This window comes from Cygnus olor, chromosome 5 (assembly GCF_009769625.2).
Source record: "Cygnus olor isolate bCygOlo1 chromosome 5, bCygOlo1.pri.v2, whole genome shotgun sequence".
Taxonomy (NCBI): Eukaryota; Metazoa; Chordata; class Aves; order Anseriformes; family Anatidae; genus Cygnus; species Cygnus olor.
The window spans coordinates 65,791,918-65,813,122 of NC_049173.1; the positions used below are offsets into that span (position 1 = coordinate 65,791,918).

The 21,205-nt window shown below is 37.2% G+C and overlaps 1 long non-coding RNA gene across 7 annotated transcripts in view; it reads right to left on the reverse strand.

The window, feature by feature from the left end:
• Nucleotides 1–21,205, reverse strand: part of LOC121071229 — a 151,498-nt gene that overhangs the window by 83,930 nt on the left and 46,363 nt on the right. For 4 of the 7 annotated variants that reach the window (XR_005820447.1, XR_005820448.1, XR_005820450.1 and 1 more), the window contains one exon: nt 1,975–2,068. This is a non-coding gene — a long non-coding RNA (uncharacterized LOC121071229). Of the gene's footprint in view, nt 1–1,974; nt 2,069–16,229; nt 16,353–17,126; nt 17,250–21,205 lie in introns of all 7 variants that reach the window. The other 3 variants (XR_005820449.1, XR_005820452.1, XR_005820453.1) reach the window with 2 other exon arrangements.

The following is a 21,205-nucleotide window of genomic DNA, read 5'->3' on the forward strand; positions in this document are numbered from 1 at the left end:
CTAAAAGAGATCTTGAAAGCTTCCTATAGAAAGCAGCTCTTTGACATTTTCCAGGGTGATCTAGATGATCTAGAAGGCATGAAATTACAACTTAAAGCTATTTGACTATACTTGCTCAAAAACATAGAAATATAGACTTGAGATCGCAAAGAACTTCCTTTCCATTTCCATAGAACTAGATATCCCCTCCTCAAAATGCAGTAACGTTTAGTTATCTGGAATATATTTCATTGTATTAACAAGAATCCCTACTTTAGACTAGATTTTGGTTCAATTCCAACCTCTCCCAAACAAACATCACGCACTAGCAAAACTGTGATTGTCAGTGGACTTGAGCCATGAAAGAGCCCCTTAGTAAGTTCTCACATTCAACAGAACCTATAAATGAACCTGGCTGGCACAGTGACCTCAGAACTAAGCCTTGTATTAAATACATCCAGCTTGTAAAATGCAAAGTCAATACATTTACAGGCAGTTCAAAGTGTGTGGTTAATCCATTCCTCAAAAGATTCTCAGGCAATATTGCAGAATGGAAACATCAAAATATTAGTGCCTTCTGGCAACAGACATAGTTCTCTTTTTTTTTTTTTTACATTCCACTAAAAATCACGAGTCACTGGGCTAAACATGCACGATGGATAATAGAGCTCAAAAGAATTTTTTTTTTTTTAAACACACATATGAATGACATACAGAATCACAGAAAACAGGGTTGAAAGAGACTTAAGCATTCTGATTGTGCTGCACCCAGCTTTCCTTTCAGGTGCAGTCAACTCTCACATAAATAATGAATATCTAACAGGTTCCTGAAGATCTCCTGTAGAAGCTTCACAACCCAGCATTCATTCCAGTACCTCACTACTCCTGACATTAGGAAAAGCTTTGTAATGATGGTTAACCAAGAGCTCCCCTCCTACTGCTTTAGCCCCTTAAACCTAATAAATACCAAGTAATTCATCATTTTTTTTTCTTCTTCAAAACTTCTGCATAAGCGTGCAGGTTGATTGCATCTCCCCTCTGCATTTTCTTCACTTAAACACAATCTCCTTTTTCTTTCAAAGGTCACATTTTATTTTTTATGCTGTATTCTAAACATTCTTTCCCAAAATTCATTGCTCAAGGCAAATCACAGTGGTTCAGATGAAACTAGGAGCCTTGGATGGAGTGGATTACTTTACATCTACTACAAAGGATAAATACATCAACTTAAACATCCCCATTTGTACTTTATTTTTTTGAAAAAAATCACATTGACCACCATTTGCATCCACCAGAAGCCTTAGCAACATTTTTAAACACGTTTTTCCCCTAAAGAATAACAACTATAAATAACTACTCCTAAGTGCATAATTTATCACCTTTTAAATTTATTAAAAATTCATTAGTTTTCTTATATTTTCCTTTTTTTTTTTTCCCCACACAGTTTCCAAAACAGTTTCCATTTTCCAAGCTGGTGGTAGCCCAGCATCACCTGTCAAAATATCATAGTACACATCCTTTCTATTTTACCACCCCTACCAAAAAATAAAGCATGGAATGGTAATCAACCCAGAAACACAAATCTTGCATAAATGCAGTTAAAACCGCCTTCTCATTTGATAGCAAATTATTGACAGCAATGCCTTGAATATGCTTTAGCAGCCTACTGATATATTATTCATTTAAGAATTGTTTCAGCAAGTCCATCTAACAAATAAGACTGCTTGATAAGCATATAAGATGGTATCAAAAACTTTACATGACATTGGCTGGATCTCCACTATCCATGCCATCTGCTACATTTTTCCCAGAGGAAGCGAAGTTGATTTCAGATGATCAGTCTGGGGCAAGTCTGTCTGGATAATCACAGATCTCCTCCTTATCCTACAACTGCTATCAGATGTTTTGAGGAACTGATACTAGTCTAATTTAGACTGGGCAACGTAGGAGACCCTGTTATCTATGTCAGGCAAGAAGAGCTTATGGAACACTTACCTCTTTCAGTATTTGCTTTTTGAGGCATTCCCACTCTCATCCTCTTCTTCTTGCCCTGTTCTGCAACTCCTGAGTGTCAACAGAATGACTGCCCCTGAAACGATAAAGCAAAACAGAATACTTTTATTCTCATTCACATATCCATACTTTTAATCAACATGCTGCCTACAGCACCCTGTTATCTTGCCCACACTTTGTCAGTTCATCTTACAGCTTTAAGCTCCTCAAGGCAAAGCAGCTGAATATCTTGTTTACTTACAATCATGTACTATGGCTCCTATAGTGACTTGACCACTAATTGAAGCTGTAGCTTCCTGTTGTCACAGAAGTAACGTAGTACAATCCCTCTAAATCCAGATCGCTTTCATTTGCTACACATGATACACACACAACTATTACAAGTTGTAAGCCCATACAGAAGCTAGTTCCTATGAATTTGAAACAAATGCTTTGGAGCAGAATTTTATAAGGCATCAGCAACTTCTTGTTAATTAAGTAAACTGAAGCAGAAATAGAGAATATGTATCGCACTTTAAAAAAAATAATCTGCACTGCACCAGCAACACTTCCTCCATGCACAAATCATTTCTATCTAGCACAGATCAAATAGCATAGTGGACAAAATGTAATAGAATGACTTCACTTTCCTCTTATGCCCTGATCTAAATATTTAAGTGACTATTCGGTTAAGTGTATTTTTATCCTTTATCAGAATAATACATGGAGGGGAAAAAAGCTCGCCTACTTAGATTTTTATTTTATTTTGGAGACCCAAACCCCCTCCATTTCCTAGTAGGCTTGTTGCATCATGTAGAACTACCCTCCCTTAAATGAGGCCTCGAGTTTGACTCATCATCTTGGCAATGTGTTCAGGTGCAGAAAGAGTCTTGCAATTCAAATCTGAGCACAAAGCCTTAGAAGAACATTTCCTGCATGTCCCCCACCCACTGATTTGTTTTTTTCCTGTCAGTCCATGCTTCTGACAAACATGTTATGATTTATTTGTTAGCGCTCCCAAGGCGATGAGCAAAATGGTAGAAAGTTATCACACATAATTAGTACAAATATTTTGCCTAAAGGGGAAAAGTTAAGAAAAATCTGCAAAAATTGTCACTCGTACCACACCTTAGAGCTTATGACAACAATGAATTAGATTTAGACTTGCTTTGTAATAAACAAGCTGTGAGATGACAAAAAATACTCAGCATCATCATCTATATAGCTCATAATAATAATAATAATAAAATGTAGAGATGTGACTTCTTTTTTCGAACTGTAAATTAAACACAACTCTGGCCTTTGAAAGTCAAAAGCACCTTCTCTTGACACAGCAAGAGAATACAGTATCTTTCACTTCATAGCAGTGCTTAGTAAAGCTTTGTAGTGTAGGTGAATAATTAAGCATGCGGATCTTTCCTCCAAGAATCTCAGGCAAATCAAATGTCTAATTATGGTTCCCAGCCCATTCTGAAATCAGCATTTTAGCCAGCATGAACAGGTAAAATGAACTCCAGAGGTTTAGTGGTTTGCCCAAGATCCCACAGAGCTGATGGCAGCACTGGTGCATAGAGTTCCTGGAGTACTTGTACTCTCCTGTTCTAACCACAGGACCACACACCCGCATCACCCCATAAACCTGCTGTACTCGAAGTCAGGAAACATGATTTTAATAAAAAAATTTTCAGAATAAGCTCATGTCTCCCCATTTGAAGAATAAATACCACAGCCCAGAATAACTGCAGAACTCCATTAAATTTTTGCTGTCAGATTGAGTCGTGACTAGAATTTTTAGGCTGTTTGCATTATTGCTAAAAGATGAAATAACTGAAAATTGACTTTTCCATACAGATATTTAACTACCTACTATATTTGAACATGCAGGCAATAATGGAGGCACCAGAGGAAGTTTGCTGCTGGGGGTGGTGGGGATGCAGAACTTTGCCAGCCTATTTTACCCGAGTTACTTCGTACAGCTTTGATTTCAGCATTTATGCTCCAGCATTTTTGGATTTATTTTGCCTTTTGCTTACGTGGGTGTTTCACAATCAGCAGTGGAAAAAAAAAAGGTTTATTTTTAAATTAGAACTTATTTTAAAATCAAATATATGTGCAGGGAACAGTCGGAATACTGACAGTATCCTCTGTTTAAGATCCTAGGCTAGATTCTTTTTTTTGGTGAACAGAGTTGAAACAGTATTTCCTCAAAGAATACTTGAGTTAGGATTTCACTAAAAGGGTAGAGTCCATCAGAGGCCCTGAAATCCTATTACATGACTTCATGAAATTGCAAAATACTATGTTTTTAGTAATCTTTAGGGTCATTTTTCCCCCTGTCTAAAGGCCTAAACTAGGCATCATTTAAATCCTACTTAAGGCATTAAAACAGGATTTAAGTTGGATTTTAGTGATTAATAGGACTTATGTGGGACTTTTTGTGGGTCTCTAGTTCCCAGCAGCATATCAGAACAAGCCCACCACAATTTTTCTATACTTTCCCTCTGAGTACAGAATATAAAATGTATAGTGAGTGAAAGCATCTGTTATTTCCACAGCTATTACTTCACTGTCCAGACAACTAGTTTGTCTGGTTATTTCCAGTCTGTTCCAACACATTCATCAAATAAAGGAAAAAAAGCCCTAAAACATAAGGAACCCAGCCTCAAACCGCAGCGCCCTAGCAAGGCATTTTCTTAATGGAAGCTGTAATATCAACAATTAAGGAAAACAAATAATTAAACCTCTAATATAATCTGTACTCTTAAAAATTGGCTTCATGTGCAAAGAAAGGTGGGAGCACTCTTGACATTACGGTTCTCACATTTGTTTACCCAGGCTGTCTGCTTCTGTTATCTATTAAGTATTTTCTGTAAAGTAAAGGTTACCAGGGACCAACAAGAATCTTACTGGGCCAGGTTTGTACACAACCAGTAGTAAATGCATTCTATAATAAGTGTTTTAGTTCACTGAACAATGAAACATGGTCACTAAATGAGTTTCTGTCTTAAGGTAATACTTAGCTGCTCTTCCTCCTTGTTTTGCTGTTCGTACATTAGAAAACAAAGAGCAAAATGGAAGGAAATTACTGCAAGTTGTATCTGCTCAATGGTACGGGGAACAGGGAACCCAACTCTCACATAACAAATTCAGAATAAATTTAACTTGTGTATGTAAAGCAATTGGTTCTTGGATATTCTTGCACTGGCTGAGGGTCAGCTTTGTTTATAACATGACCACCCACCCTCGCTATAGACTAAATCTTACATAAACAAACCCAGACAGTAGGATTAAAGGATAAACATAACTAATGCTTAGATCCAGAGTTTATGATGAATGAAAGAGCCAGAGCACAAAACACCACAGTAAAACAAAAAAAGGCAAAAAAAAAAAAAAAGCACCATGCACATACATTTACTTTCCAGCCTGTCCAAAACATATTTTCTTTTAAAAACTGACCTAAGTTTCATTCAGCTGATTTCTTAACTTGCATTGGTTTTTCCCCTTATTATTGCTTAATAGGAACACGTTATCAAAATAAAGCTATAGAGAGAAATAATGTTAATAGTAAATGAATAGCTATGAGAACCTGCAACTCTATAGCTTCTTCATTCAAGACTGTGCAAGGAAAATCATTCTGACATTTGATGAGAACAGTGAACAGTGAAATGACCACTGTTCACTGCAAGGCACATGGCAAATGTAGGCTTCACCCCCCCCCCCCCATTCAAATATAGAAGATATTTCAGATTGCATTACAGCATTCAGTTTACGAAAAATCACTTTACCACGTAGGAATGCTAAACAACGACAAAATAGTGAAACCCAGAAAAGTACATAGAAGAAGAGTATGATGTGAGCAACACAATTTTGATTACTTCCAAACTATTATGGTTGGAGTTGTCATGGAAAAGGATATTAAAGAACACATTAGAAATTCATACATCTTGCTTTCAGAAATTAAATAACCTAAATATCAGAAAGTCATTCAGGATTTTAATAAGATTTCAGTATTTTTATAAAAGTTATTAACATATCTGAGTAGAAATGATAGACAAGCTTAGCATTTGTGATGACAGAATTACATTTGACCATCACGTTAATTATCTTATTACCAGATGTTTGTTTGCCTATGTTGATGCAAGTTGCTTTTGTCACTGCGAAATCTACTTTCAAGTCCCTACTTCTCAAAGTAGTGTGAGCTGCTCCAAGACAGCACTTAAGTCACAGAACTGCCAAGTTTCACAAGAAAAATCAAGTCATTCTTTATCTACTTTCCAAAATCAAGGATGGGGTACAACTTTGTCAATCATCAATTTATGGAGCTCATTTTCTCATACACTGACAAACACCAGGAAGCATAATCTGAATGTCTACAGAGATATAGTTTACTATTTGGGAAAATAATAGGGAAAAATAGTTTTGTTTTACAAAACTACCTAGCCTATTTGTGACTTCCAGGGAAAAAGATGGTGAATCAACCTCATCAAAAAAACAAAAACAAAAAAACATATTGGAAGAGTGGTTTAAAAACTTCCCAAGACATTTTGGGAAAAAGTCATAGCCCCAGCATGAGGAAGAGGTTCTGTCCTGGGTTCTAAGAGCCCTGTGACAGCTTCTGAAAGTTTGCAAAAAAAACATCTGCACATTCAAATTTTTTTTTTACTTTCCCTTCCAAGATAAGTATTGAACTAAAGCAATTTTTAACTAACCGAAAAGTCAGTGCCTATTTCAGATATGATGTATTAAATCTGGAAAAGCATTTTCAATAAATTAACAAAAAAACTGCAGCAATAGCATAGTGCCTCTGCAGTTGCCTGTCTGGAGTCAATTTAAAGTGTTGCATATGCAGGCTGAGATTAGGCTTTTTTTTTTCCTCCCTAAAATTCCTTTTGATATTGATTTTCGTGCAGAGAATTTGGGAGCAGGCTTTTTTCATAACTCCTCTGAGAACACCGACGTTCAGAATGCATTCGCATGTCAGAAAGATGCAGTGATGAGAGGAGTTCCTTCAGACCAAAATGAACTGATAGTGAGGACTGTAGCAAACAGATAGCTGTAAGTTGTAGTCACTTCCACAGCAGTGTTCACTTACACATTTGCGATGTCCAGGGGCACATCAGAAACCTGTTTTTTTTTTTTTTTTTTTGTATTAAGTTCAGCTTTCTCAGTAGTCATGGGAGTAAAACGCTTTTTCTACACCAATGACCTTTTAGCAGCCACATACAGATACTGAGTAAGTGTTTGTGGGAGCAGGGAGAAAGAGCAATAAATAATTTTAATTAAATTCATTTAGTCACAGTGTGAAATTATCTCAGTATTCAATTTCTCACAGACAACTCTCTCATATGTATAAACAATCCCAGAACTGAGGACAAGCTAAAACATTTACTTTCCCTCTTCTAATTTTCTTTCCCTTTAACAACCTTTCAGACAAGGTCTCCCCACATTTACACAAGAGCCATCTGGATCTGCTTTCCTTCAAACAAGTTTCTACTGGCAAAGCTTTCACAGGTGAGCAACTTCTTCAAGGCCTGCAAGGAGTTGGAAGCCTTTCTGAAAGGCCTTACGACTCCATAGAGGCCTTGTATTGTATCACAGGCGTAGCCTCCACTGTGTGCACAAATAAGTTTCCTATCACTGTATCCATAAACAACACCATTAAAAAAAAGTCAACATTCTTGGCAAAAAGATTGAGACACTTGCAACCACCTCTGTTAATGTTTGGCTTGCAGATGGTAACCAGTTCAAATGCAAAATTAACATTGGCATATTGCTGGAACCAGCAAGCTCTCAGCATACTGACATCTTATGAGAAGTGCAGAGCAATTTAAGTATGAGATCAAACCAAACAATTCTTCCAAAGAGAAATGAATCACCAAAAACCTCAAAGTAGGAAGAAAATTAGAGCAACACTTTTTCATAAGAGCAAATAATTGAGGGAAGTTTTAATAATGTTGCCAACTTGTATAGCAAGAAATGCTAATACCTACTAAAAGAGCACTCTTGATAAATAGCTATGTTGAAGCAGCAAAGATATTTGTCTAAAGATATGAGTGATTTGAAAAAGGAGGATGAATGTGACTGCCAAGAAAAATGAGATATGCTATTGAAAAATAACCAAGTTTAATTTTTTTTCCTTAAGTACAGATGGAGGCATACAAATTTGTTTCCTAACAAAAAGCTAGCTAATTAAAAAAATTACCTAAGTCCAAGAGAAACTACAGGTAATGACAGGAAATTGTAGCTGGTCATTCATGCCATAACAGAAACGCACATTAAAATTGTCAGCCCAAAACAATGACTACCCATCTTATTGAAATATCCTGCAACAAAGGCTATGAAATACCACGTGTAGACATCCTTACTGGTGCCAATATTGTATGATGCCATCTACAGACCAAGGAGGTTGCATGCTACATTTTCACTGACTGCTTGATTGAATGCATGCTCTGGAGTAAAAGGCACAAGGCTTCTCATCCCAACAGCAGAGCTCCTCTGCTAGCACTGCAGAGAACGGAAGGTAAAAGAACTGCTCCCATACTCTGTCATTCTGTGCTGAATGTAAAGTACAGTTTTCCTGCTTGCTCATGAAGTTCCTACAGCTCTCAGCTATGCTATTTACACCTTGTCAGCTGTGAAGTAATTGCTGCATCAAAGGTCAGTCATTTCACATCAAGTACTGAGTAACCAACGCAAACAGGATAGTGTCAAGGCTCCTCTGCGGCTGGAGCAAGCCTCCGTGAGAACAAGGGACTGGGACCAGCTGCTCTTTTGGCAGGAACAGGAAGAGGAAAGGGAATTGAGAGCAACATTGAGCAAACCGAAGAGTTACCCAGATGGGAAGTGTTGGGCAGCAAGCATTGTTTTTGGGGTGGCTCTGCCTCCAGATGGGTCATTTTAAGAAAGGCACTGGAAAGCTTAAGAAGAGTGTATTAACATCAGCATCAAAGGATTTGACAACACTTCTAATAACATGCCTGCCAACTGCTAGACAACGTACCTTAAAATTTTTTTCTTCACTGTGTCAAAAATAAAAAAAGCAAAACATAACCCACAAACCATACTATTTTTAAATAGTACTAACATTACTTACTATATTAGTGTGACCTTGCCCAGTGGTCAGTATATAATGACTGGAAAGTAATGTAACGGAAGTAAACAAAAGCTATGCACAAAGCAAGACTTAACTCCAATGAGTAAAACCACTAAGTTGCATAATTAAAGTGTTGACGAAGAACTGCATTCCACTAACACTTTTTTCCCCATATCACTCTTCAAGAAGAAAAATTTCTTCTAATCAAAGAGCTTTCAGTATTAAGTCTCTGACTGTCATGGTACGTTAAGACTTTTTATATTTATTTCATAATGTCAGTAGCATTGCGACATAAACATGAAATGCAATAAATGGTAAGCATCATGTCTTCACAAAACACACAAACTAATCACTGTTCCTGCAGTTGTTCTACTGACAAATAATAAAAAAAAAAACAACACATTTTCAAAGAGTATAAGCGAGTTAGATGATCATAGGGCTCCCTAATGAAGTTTAGAGGGAAATTCCAGATATGACATATCCAGTTATTCAAGAAGACAATTCCCACTTATAATTTTCGGTTTCAAGACTTAGATCCCTCCTCTCCTAATTAGCTTAAAAATTAGTGTTTTGCATCATTGAAATGTTTACCTATATTATCCAAAAGGCAATAGAACACAACTGTGAAGTACAACAAATATACTTGTTATGCTAGATGATTTTCTTTTCTTTTCATCTCTTTCAAGCTTATTTTATTCCAGGTTCCCATACAAAGGCAGTCAGAGAAAAACTATAGGAAACCTACCACCTCTAAGGCTAGCTCATCGAAAAGCTATTAATCACTTGATGCAGAAACTCTGATCTTCCATAATATGTGATTTTCAGTGCCTGGTTCAAAAGTACAGAATGCAGAAATTTCTTCAAGTTCTCATTGCCTACAGCACGTGTGGTAGAGCCTCAGCCTTACCTGAAAACCCTCAGCAGCAGGAAGGGCACAAGTGAAGAGGCCTAATCTAGCATCCACTGCATTTAAAAGGTTTCCATAGCTGCACCAGTCTTGGAATTAGATTTGCATTCCTTCACACATTTTTGTCAAATATATGTCAACCAAGTAAACTGACTTTGTAAAGCAGAAAATTATACATACCTATTTCAGCATAAGATGTTCCATATAATATTGTGGTTTGCCCAAAGGCATAGGCAAAGCCTTACAAAATAACCTTGCTGTATTACCAGACATGCTGCACTTACTGTAGGAATGGGTTACTGTCTCTGAAAAGTTTTAATAGCTTTTACGTGGTTATAAACAGAGAGCTCTGCTGCATTGTCTGGGAGACGAATGAGATTGAGAAGTGAGAGCCCACTAACAAACTCTGAAATAGTATTTATAGAGTAGAAAACATCACAGAATAACAAGATAAAATGGGTGAAGAGCAGATATAAAAATTGAAGCTGTTAGCTACCAGAGCACACTAGTCCCTGCATAAACAAGAGAAAACAATACCTGTAACTAATGAAGGTTGTTGTTAGTTACTAAAGGAACTACTCAGACATAGTACACCTCTGAGTATCACCACAAGAGTATGTTAGAATACTCTAGGAAATATTGGACAAATCAGGATTTACTCAGTTTTCAGCTGAGTACGATCTGTGTACATACAGTAGTTCCTGAACATGAAGGACAAAAAATAGTCCCAGCTCTGAAAAGAAACCAGTTCCAGCATACACAGGTGATGAATACAGTGAAACAATCCAGTCCCTAGGTTTCACAGTGGTCTTTCATGTGGCCAAACCCCAATATTGCAGACAACATTCACAAAGCAAATTTCATGATGCTATCTAAACTGCTCATGGAGGAAGTGCTAATTGACACAGCCCAAACGTGCATCTATGCCACGGCACTTTGTCCCAAGATGACTGTTTTACATGCACCAAAGGATGGTGCCAGCATTTAGTATTACAATCTCAGCACAAACTAGTGAAAATGCTAATCCTCTCTGATTAGGGTACAGATACTGTCAAGTTTCCAAAATCATAGAAAATTGCTGTTGCTGTCCATTTATCTTTTGAGGCCAGAATGCATCATTTCTCATATTATTCCCAAAAGGTATTATCCTTGGCACATGACCATACTAGAGTGGAAATTTCCCAACATACTAGATTGTATCATCACAATTTGTCATTGAGCAATAATTCTCTGCATACAAATATCTGGATAGACTCCAATAAAAACTGTAAACTGCTACACTACAAACATTTTAATCTTGCAGACTGATGTGGAATGTTTGACTCCAGTCCTAGGCCTGTCTTCAGTGCATGCATTGCAAACAGTTTTCCTGCTAGCATGTCACATTTATCATTACTATGTGTGTGTGTATGGAGGCCACAAAACACAGTTAGGAGCTGCTTACCTTACCTATACAGAATTGTTAAAAAAAAAAAATACAACAGGAAGACTAAATTTTCACTGTCTTACTCCTAACTATTCTGCAAATCTACAGCTGTTAAATTTCTCCTAGTATTCTCTCCAGAAGAACATTTTTCCAACCTGAATTTTAAGAAGTTTTTCTGTACAGCTGTAAAATAATCTTTTCTGATCAGAATATATCAGTAGAAAAGCTATTCTATTTTTAAGTCTGAAGACACTCTGAAGGAAATGAATTGGCTCAGTCATCTGAACAGACTTATTGGTACAGCCCAAAATTATAATTTCAGTGTCAAAGTATAAAAATGCTCACAGTAACATTTAGCTAATAATCTAGTTTAGATCATCTCAACATATTTCCATCTTGAATGTCAACCATGACAGATTATTATTTACAGAACATTAAAACAATTTAAAACTCCACAACTATATGATCATGAAGGAAAAATATTCTTAGATTCTATATAATTTTTACATTGATTGCTTTGCTTATAAAGTATCTTGATGAGAAGATACAAAGATATAAGACTGCTGTGTAGTTGGCTTCAATTGAAACCATGACAACTGGTAATTCTTTGCCTGTGACCTGAATGTTTGCTCACTGGGGAGCCTTCTCTACAGTGGCTTTTAAATGAGAACACCAGCTTCACAGGCACTGAGGAATAACAATGTCAAAGATGAGTTGAGGTGTGTTCTGCTGCACCTGGAACTGAGTCATATTAACATAGACAAAATTGAATTTTGCAACCTAAATTCAGGGTGGCAAAATTCAGTGTCACACTACCAGCAGTATGAAGCAGAGTGTGCACTGGGAGCGTCACATGAACGGAAAATTGGAAAGATGATGTGAAACAGTAAGTGAAATGACACACATCAGGCTTCTGGAGATCTGTGGGAAGGAAAGAGGGATAGAAGTAGTAACTGATCATCTCTTGTGCATTAGAGCACAGACATATGACTGAATATCCTTGTACACATTGAGATGGGGAAAGCACCTGGTTGAAACTGGGAGAAGGCTCCCAACAGAAATTGGTCAGAAAGAATAATAGTTGGAAGGTTGGTGGAAGCTCCATAGGACAGGGAAGAAGGAAAAAATGTCCTCTTCCTCTAGACTACTGTTTTGTGGGATATCCTCAAGATTAAACTAAGGGGGTGGGGGAAGTGAATTAAACTATTAAATGCTTTCCTGATATATTCACTGTCTTTTTTAAATAGCACTTAAGTATTTTTTTTTATTCCTCAGCTAAAAGTTAAGTTTCAGATTCTTTAATAGTCAAACTAATGGATATTAATCACTTTTTTTTAAATACTTCAAGTGTATCTTTAAATTGTGTTTTTTTTTCCTTGTCATATTCATCACACATCAGCTCACATGGAAGCCCACAGCCTACCAAAAAGGGAAGCAGAAACTCCACAAAATCCATCCTCTTCAATCAAGAGCTTACTAATATTAAGTACATTACCTTGTTCCCTAACACATACAAAATACACTTTCTTCTCTCAAGAAAAAGAAAAACAAGTTCCAAGCAATCAATATTCCACACTAGCTTTCATTCACCCCTTGCTGCACCCTCTCCAAGCCATGCAAACACTCCTGGCAGTGCCAAACACCAAAATGGCTGTGTGACAGATGGCATGTCTGGCAGTTTACATGTCCCTTAGAAGGGCAGGCAACATCTCATGAGGAACAATGTTGTGTGTTTGGGGAGTACTTTTGTTACGGACTTCTTTTCATTTAAAACCATATTTGTGTTTACTTTGGTAGAGTGAAGCATAAGCTCTAAAATGCTTGCTTCACAACCCCCCCCTTCATTTTTTTTAATGAAAAAAGTACATGTCTCTATAGGCAACAAGCCAAAAAAATGATTGTTAACTGTGCAACATTGTCATGCCTTAACATGCTTCTCAATATTTCAGTTTCACTAATAGTTCTCTAACCTGTATTTTACATTCAGGCTCTCCTGTGCCAAGTCAAAAAGAAAAGGCAGTTACACAAACCCATCTTTCAGTGTTTAAAAAAAAAAGCAACATTCTTAGTATGGATCATTTGAAAAAATCTGAACTAATTCCCGAGCAGATGTGAAAATGAAGAGATACCTTTTTATGAGAGCGATGTGTTGGGAAGTCACAGGAACCCAAGTATATCTAAGTACTTCATTTACTTAAAATCTAGACTCCTAAGTCACGTAGAGCAAAATTTATAAAATACTTTGCTCCTATTTCACAAGTGAACAGTCACAGGAGCAATAAAAAAAAAGTAAAAAAGTGACTTTCTTACCACTTTAGCTTAAAGGGCAGCAGAGGTATTCTGAACAAAAATCTAAGCAGTAACACTCAATGTTTTGTCATGGTCAGATTCAGGATGAAATGTTCCAAAATTCCCTTCACAATCTTTTTCTCCATTAATTTGTATTTCTTGCTTTAAAATAAACATCTTTCCCTGAAGAGAATCTAACAGCTTTCATGGTGTAGCTTCAATATTTTGTTTGAGGGCGGATCATTTAAGAGAAGATAATCTCTTATGGTATCACATCATTTAGCTCTACCTACCTAATATAAATTAATTACCTAAGCTGTTTCTAATGAAGATAGTTAGGCCCCTCCAAAGGACAAAGTGTCCAGGCAAAGAGAATGCTAAACAAGACAATTGCCCTACACTATGGCACAGCAGGCCTCGAAGACTGGAAAGCTCCCAAAGCTGTCAGAAGACACTGCCTATATGCTGACAAAATATGCCTTCCTAATTAGATGAAGGGACTCACCAGCCAGCTGATGGCAGGTGAGACTGTACTGTGTGACCCTCTGAGAGAATCTTAGGGACAGTATGAGGTGGCCGGAGATGGTCATGCACAGGTTAGTGCAAAAGACCTGATCTTGCTAAAACGCTACAGCAAGGAAGTCCCCTACAGATATCTAAAACTTGTAACTCCCCCACCAAGGGCTATGTATTCATAACCTTACTGTAATGGGTTCTTATTACTCATACTGTCATTATGAAAGGAATTTAACGAGTGACAGGACACCCCCCACCCCAAAAGTTTTATCCCAGGAGGGAAACAGGAAGGGACACAAACAAAAAGCCATTCTCTAGCTACCTAAAGTTCACAGGGCAAACTATCAGCTATCATTACAGCAAAACTGTATTTGCACACAATTAGGAAGAATCAAATAAGAAAGCAGCTATCTGAAACATTATGAGGAAATTATATCCTGCTTGCTGTGCTGGAAATTTCCTTTATGTGTTAAGGCTATTTGAAATGTATTTGTTTCAATGTATCAGAGGACAAGGAAGCATCATGCTGAATGAGGCAAAGCAAGAATAAAGCTAACATATTCCTCAAAAAGAGGCATTTTGCACGAAGCCTTACACTGCAGGCTTCTTTTGGGTTCACAGGTATCACGTCATGATTTCACCAACAGAATTGTCTTCTGGTGTTGTCAGTGTCTTTGTAAGTGCTCATTAAGTAGGTTTTATCAATGGATTAAAAAAGAGTTCAGCTGCCAAGAAGAGTAAAATAAATTTCAGATCAAAGCATAATCAAAAGGTATAGGAGGTGACTAAGTACCTTCTGTCAGCATGTTGTTCTATGACACAGAAGCGGTATGCATATAAAAACCAAAGTGCAGAAGATACACTTCCCCCATTTTTCTTTTTTCTTTCGAGTAATATGATGGGCTAGTGTCAGAATTGAGCATGTGCCAGACAAATTAAACCAGCCGGGGGCTAATCTGAGAGACAGGCCAAGTTTTGCAGAAATTTCTTTAAAAAAATGCATTCATGAATTGGCATTGTCTGTCTCATTAAATAGTGATGCGGACTTTTTTTTTTTTTTAAAGTCTCCTGGTTTTGGCTTGTGCTGAATGAATTGCTATTCCACTCTAAGTCAGTCAGCTTGATTACTACAAATGCCAAGTTGTTCTTCCATATTTAAACCAGTGAGAGAAGAGCATTTTACTGTTTTCCAAAATAAATAACATGAAAAATAAGCACAGAATTTCAGAAGGTGATAAAGATATCAATCAACACACGAACAGTTGACAAAAAAAGTCCTAGAGTTGCACAAAGTCTTTAATTCATCTTATCTTGAAGAAAAAATACTTTAGACAGTTATAAGTGTTTCTCATTTTGAGTGTGAATTTGGATCTTGCCAGAAGCATGAACTGTGTGCTCCTTCTCTTACATAAGAGCATCCACTTGCAAATAAATGTACAGGAAGATCTTTCCTATGACATGATTCCCAACAATAATAGCCCTTACGTTCCACATTGCACCATCAGCTCCCCAGGCTGGGCAGGACTCCAATGCGATTCCAGCTCTGAAAGACCTCACCCATTATCCTAGAGGGGAGCATACCATGTGTCTCCATTTGGAGCTCCAAATACATGTTGACCTACAGCCCTGTCCCAAGCCAAGCTCCCTCCCTTACTTTCTAGGAGGAGCAGGGCTCTGATGGAAGTCCTGCTCAAAAGATCTTGCTTCCCTAGCCCTAAACCTACACTGAAATACAGAATGGTGAGTCCAACTCCACGAATACACTGAGCAGCAGACCTGACCAAAGCTCAGCCCTCATCCTAACTTCTCTGGCTGAGCAGAGGAATACCAGCTCTGAAGAATCTCAGATCCCTAGCCCTCCCAGAAGTGTCAAACTCCTGACTTCATTACAGTTTGCATTCGTGTCTGCTTGACTGCAACTGCACACATTAGCATACATACTCAGAGGCAACAATTCAATGCAACTACAATGGTTTTAACACCTTCCAGGAGTACAGTCTAATTGTTGATCTGGATGTGCAACCTACCTGCGTCACAAGTCAACGTAAGACATGAAGTGTGCATCAGCTCCTCCTTTCCCGCTCTGCTTCACAAGCACAGGCAGCTGGGTCCTGACCCTATCATCCTTTGCAAACTCCGAGCAGAAATATCTTGAAGAACAAAGGGACCAGATTCTAAAGCATGTCATGACATATATCTAAAGATAAGTCTAGACTCAAGCAATAGTAATAAAAACCTATAAGCTTTACCCAAAAAATCACACTTGAAAGAGATGCTCAAACAAGAAAACTAAGTCATGACAAAATTTTAAACTCCAAATGACAAGCTACGAAAAAAGCAAAAACAGCAATAATAGATCATACTTTAGAATAGAATTCTTTGTTTCTCCAAGATCTTGTTTAACCTAAGCTCTTTGCTATCTAGTTCCATTTATGAGGATTTTTTTTTTGACCCTATTACCCTCTGTCCCTTTGTGCAAGATGAATCTCTTCTTCTCCACCTTCCTCTTCATCTTGACAAAAAAGCTTCAAAGCTAGCGTCTCATTTTGTTGGTGTTCTTGTTACCTGATTTGTTAAGAACACAGTTTGATGACACAGAGCTCTTCACTGGATGTGGCTGTGATGACCACACCTCCATCTCCATTCCTATCTCCCACATCCTCCCACATTACCTAAAGTTAAATGCCTAACCCATTCTCCTTCCAATGTACTAAGGCTAGCAGTGCCTAACATAATGATACATCTGTGGCTGTCTGGTGGAGAGATGTTTAAAACATTTTCAAGACTGTTACAGGACTTTATGTTACACAGGGTGAGCAGTAGTCATTCTAAAAACTTGCCATCGTGCCCCCAATATTAAGGTCATCTTCATCAGTTCTACACCGAGATCATGAAGTAGTAATAATACACAGTACACACACTACCTTTTCTTAATTTTCTGTTGGCATTAGAAGCTCTTGGCATCACAGTCAGAAGTGAACATAGTTTCTTCAAGGTGCTTGAAAGAAGTTTCTACACAAGGATATGTTTGTGTCAGAAAAACACACCTGGAGTTTGCATGGGAAGATAAAATTGGAAAACTTTCAGTCTGGTTGAAGAAGCTGTCAGGATTCAGTTCCATATGCTTATGAGAGTGCTGCTTCTTAATAGTTTCACTTTCTGCTTTTGTTAGAAGACAGTAAAGAGAATGGAGACAGTAGTAGGCATTTCATTGTTTTAAGACAGAAAGCAATCATAGAAAAGTTGAAGACCCTTTTTCAAATACTGGCAAAGACTGAACAGAATATTCCCATCAAAATACAAAGCCGTAACAGGGAACATCAGGGGAAGCTTTCTGCTCCAAGTGTGAAAATCTCTATGTAATTTTCAAAACTGAAACTAGTCAACTGAAAACTATGGCCTTCTGCATTTGACCCGTCATTTACACTGGTTGATATAATAACATGCAATGATTATCTCAGTAAGCTTTTTGACAAAAAAAGAAAAAACTTATTGCAGTTTTATTTCCAAGAAAAAGGAAAATCAGAAATTGGTATTAAGTTTACTAATACACTTGCTGGCAAGCTTACAAGATTTACTCTATAATGAGCAGAAGAGCAACTTTTGACATAACCCCTCCCCAAAAAGTTCCTTTAAAAAAAAAAAATTTTTCAAGATAAAATAAAACCATAAAAAAGAGACTAAGTTTTTCCAGATTTGCTGTTCTACTTAGAGAGTTTTCCAATTTTTGCTAATCAGGTTTCCTAGAACTCCTGGCTCTGGTAATAGATATAGCAAGCCATGTAATTTATATTTCTTAGGGTCTGTATTAATCTAAGATGATCTATGATATTTTTCACTCCATACTGATCAAGGCTACTGATCTACTACAAAAGATCAAGATCTAGAAGTCCAGATTGCAATGTCAAAAAAGCAGATTTCATATCCATAAATTAACTCCCACTCTTACAAATCAACTATCTACCCCATTCATAAGCACTTTAAACTGGTCCCTCCTCGGGCAGGGAGGATATTTTAAACTTCAAAGTTAATCCTCTCTTGATCTGGATTAATTGCTCTAAGAGCTTGTAAGTCTTTGAGTGCTCTTGGCCAGCTGTTACAACCTACCTGTTTCCTTTATTTATTCCTTTAATTTAAAAAGGCATTCCTGTCATGAACTAACCCTTCCCCTACTAAAACACATCAACGCATCATCGGCTGTAAGTTTTCCCTACCACATAGCAGCCTACATTGTGGTCGCATGCTTTGTGCGTGTATTGCTCAGCAACAAGCAGGTGTTTGCTTACAGTCATTAAGGGGGACACATCGCACCAGAGTTGCTGTAAACTGAGGTCTGCGTATATGTGAACCAGGAATTATTAGAAGGAAAGAGGTCTAACTAACACAAAATAAATGCTGATCTCAGAAAGACTGGAAAGATCATCGTGTGCTAGGATGTCCCTCAGCATTGCCCAGTGTTTTAATGGAGATTATGCCTTCTTCTCCCATCTCTGCCTTCTAGTCGGTACAAGCAATTGAATCAAAAAAGCAGCATTAAAGCCACCAAGTGTAGTAAGTAAAAAAAAGATACTGTGGTTCTCTTCAGTCACACTCAAGTCCCTCCTGAGTAACAGAAGTCTCAACAACATCCAATGGAAGCCAACTTCTTGTTCAATACAGAACACACCATACTTTTTTCAAGCCTTTTTGAAAAAAATACTACCTATAGGGTAGCAGAGGTGTCAGCAAGTTGGGCAACTGACATAAACAGTTGCAGAGCAACTGCATTGTTACTTGATCACTACTACTGTTAACAGCTTCCGTGTGCTCAATAGCTACAAGCCAGCTGGCCAAAATTCGGCCAATGAAAGAATCAAACCAAGATAAGGAGCAGGACTCTGCTCCCCATAGTCACTACCTTCTTTCAAAAACTATCCCAGTTAAACATCTTAAAGCGTACAGTGGGATGTCCAACTCTCTTAACAGTATTAGGAGAGGCTTCTACAAAGGAGTAGTAGCACTTATATCACCATGTAAATGATATAACACTCCCTTAAAAATAAATAAAAAAACAATATCCATAAGAACAATTTCTAAGCATTTTCTTCCATTTATAACCTTGTGCATCTTTCCAGCTTGGCCAAAAACTAAAGAAGTTTCACTGTCAGTTCAGCTTCCTTTGCTTCGTTGGAGAAAAGTATTTTATCTGCCTACCTCAGCATGCTATCGTACCTTTGGCAGTTTGGCCCAGTTTTTCATATCTTGGACACATATCTATTTTACAACATGAAGTGAACAACAAAAAGTAAGGAAGCAGACATGTCACTACTTGTTTCACAAAAAGACTACGAGGAGACAATCCAATATGCTAGCAGATAGAGTTTGCTTGGACAAAATAAGTTCACAAGAGAAGAAATTTCTGGTATTTGTATCCTTATCCTAAAACCTACCGTCTGTAATAAAGCCATGCCCTAATATGCTTCACATTCAGGAAAATAATACATTAGCAGTAGCTAATGAAAGTGAGATTGCAATCTTTAACGATTCACCTACTTAAAATTTCTCAGCAGAAATTCTCTCAAATTAGCCAGTCCATGTTCATCAAGGATTAAATGATCTGCTTTCAATACCAAGATTCAGCATAGATGTTTCTACATTCATTCGTCATCAATAATACACCTAGTTCATATTTGTATGCCACTCGCATCTTCCACCATGAACTAAAAGGCAGATTAATTTTATTATCTAAACACTACACTTAAAATCTAGGGTCGCAAATAGATTAAAGATAATAATAATGCTTCTATCAGAGTATTTCAGAAGCTTTGTAGGCACAAATAGTCATTTTTTGACCAACAGCCACTAACAATACACAAGACCACAGTTCCCTCAGAGCTATTATATAGCCTTGGAAACTCAAATACTGGTTCCCTGACCTGTGGTCTTCTGAGTTATCATGTGCCTTCATAAAGAAAAAAAAATCCTAGAATCTATTATGTCATTTAAACAAATACGGACAGAAAGCATATCAACTTTTTGCTTAAGAAGTACTTAGGTATAACAATTTTAAATGAAAATTGTTTCACTTGAGAGAACTTCTAACTTCCAACTATCAAAATAAAAATCAAATGTACAAGGAAAAATTGCAAATAATAGCTTATGAATCAATATTATTGGAAAGGAACATTTTTAACCAAAATACTTTGCTTCAATATAGATGTAAAACAAAGCCAGCAGATTTTATTTAATAAAGAAATCCCAGATGCCTTAGTATGAAGTCACTTGTGATTATTCTTTAAAGACCATTACCTATGCGCATATATTTACATCACCAGAAAGCCTTATAATTCACTTAGCTTTTTTGATCTTGCATATGTCAGACTTCAGGGCTGTTTGTTGTATCATCCTACAATTATAATTTATTCGAGGTTTTCATATTACCTATCAGTTATGCAACAGAATACCAATCATAATTATGTTCTCAGCAATATTATCTAGATATTGTGTTGCTCTAAGTCCCGCTTTCATTGTCTGTAAAACCACAATTCTTCCAAAAGATTTGTAACATCATTTGCCAGCTTCTTTAACTGGAAAACAAACGTACCAGATTCAAGTACTTTCTCGCTTCCTACTTCCACTAAAGCCATGGAACATTCTAACAAAGTCTGCATGGCTTTAACTTAGTTAAGAAATTGACACTGCTTGAACCATAAAAATATAAAAGGTTTCATGTTAAAATTCAAGCAGACAATTTTATTCTAAAGAGAAGTCAGAAAAAAAGACAACTTTATCTTTTTGGACTGTCAGTACTCTCTTATTTGGTCTGCAAGTAGGATTTCATATATTCCCATTTCTGAACACTTTAGCAATTCTGATTCAGCACTATACTGAATGTCAGTCCATAAATCAGAAGACACCATCCAAAAATAAGCCCAGTAGAGCAGAATCCCCCATGTTGCTGTCAACGTTGACCCCCTGAGGACAGACTTTCACTGCATAGTTACCCTAGGCTCCTATTTGGCTG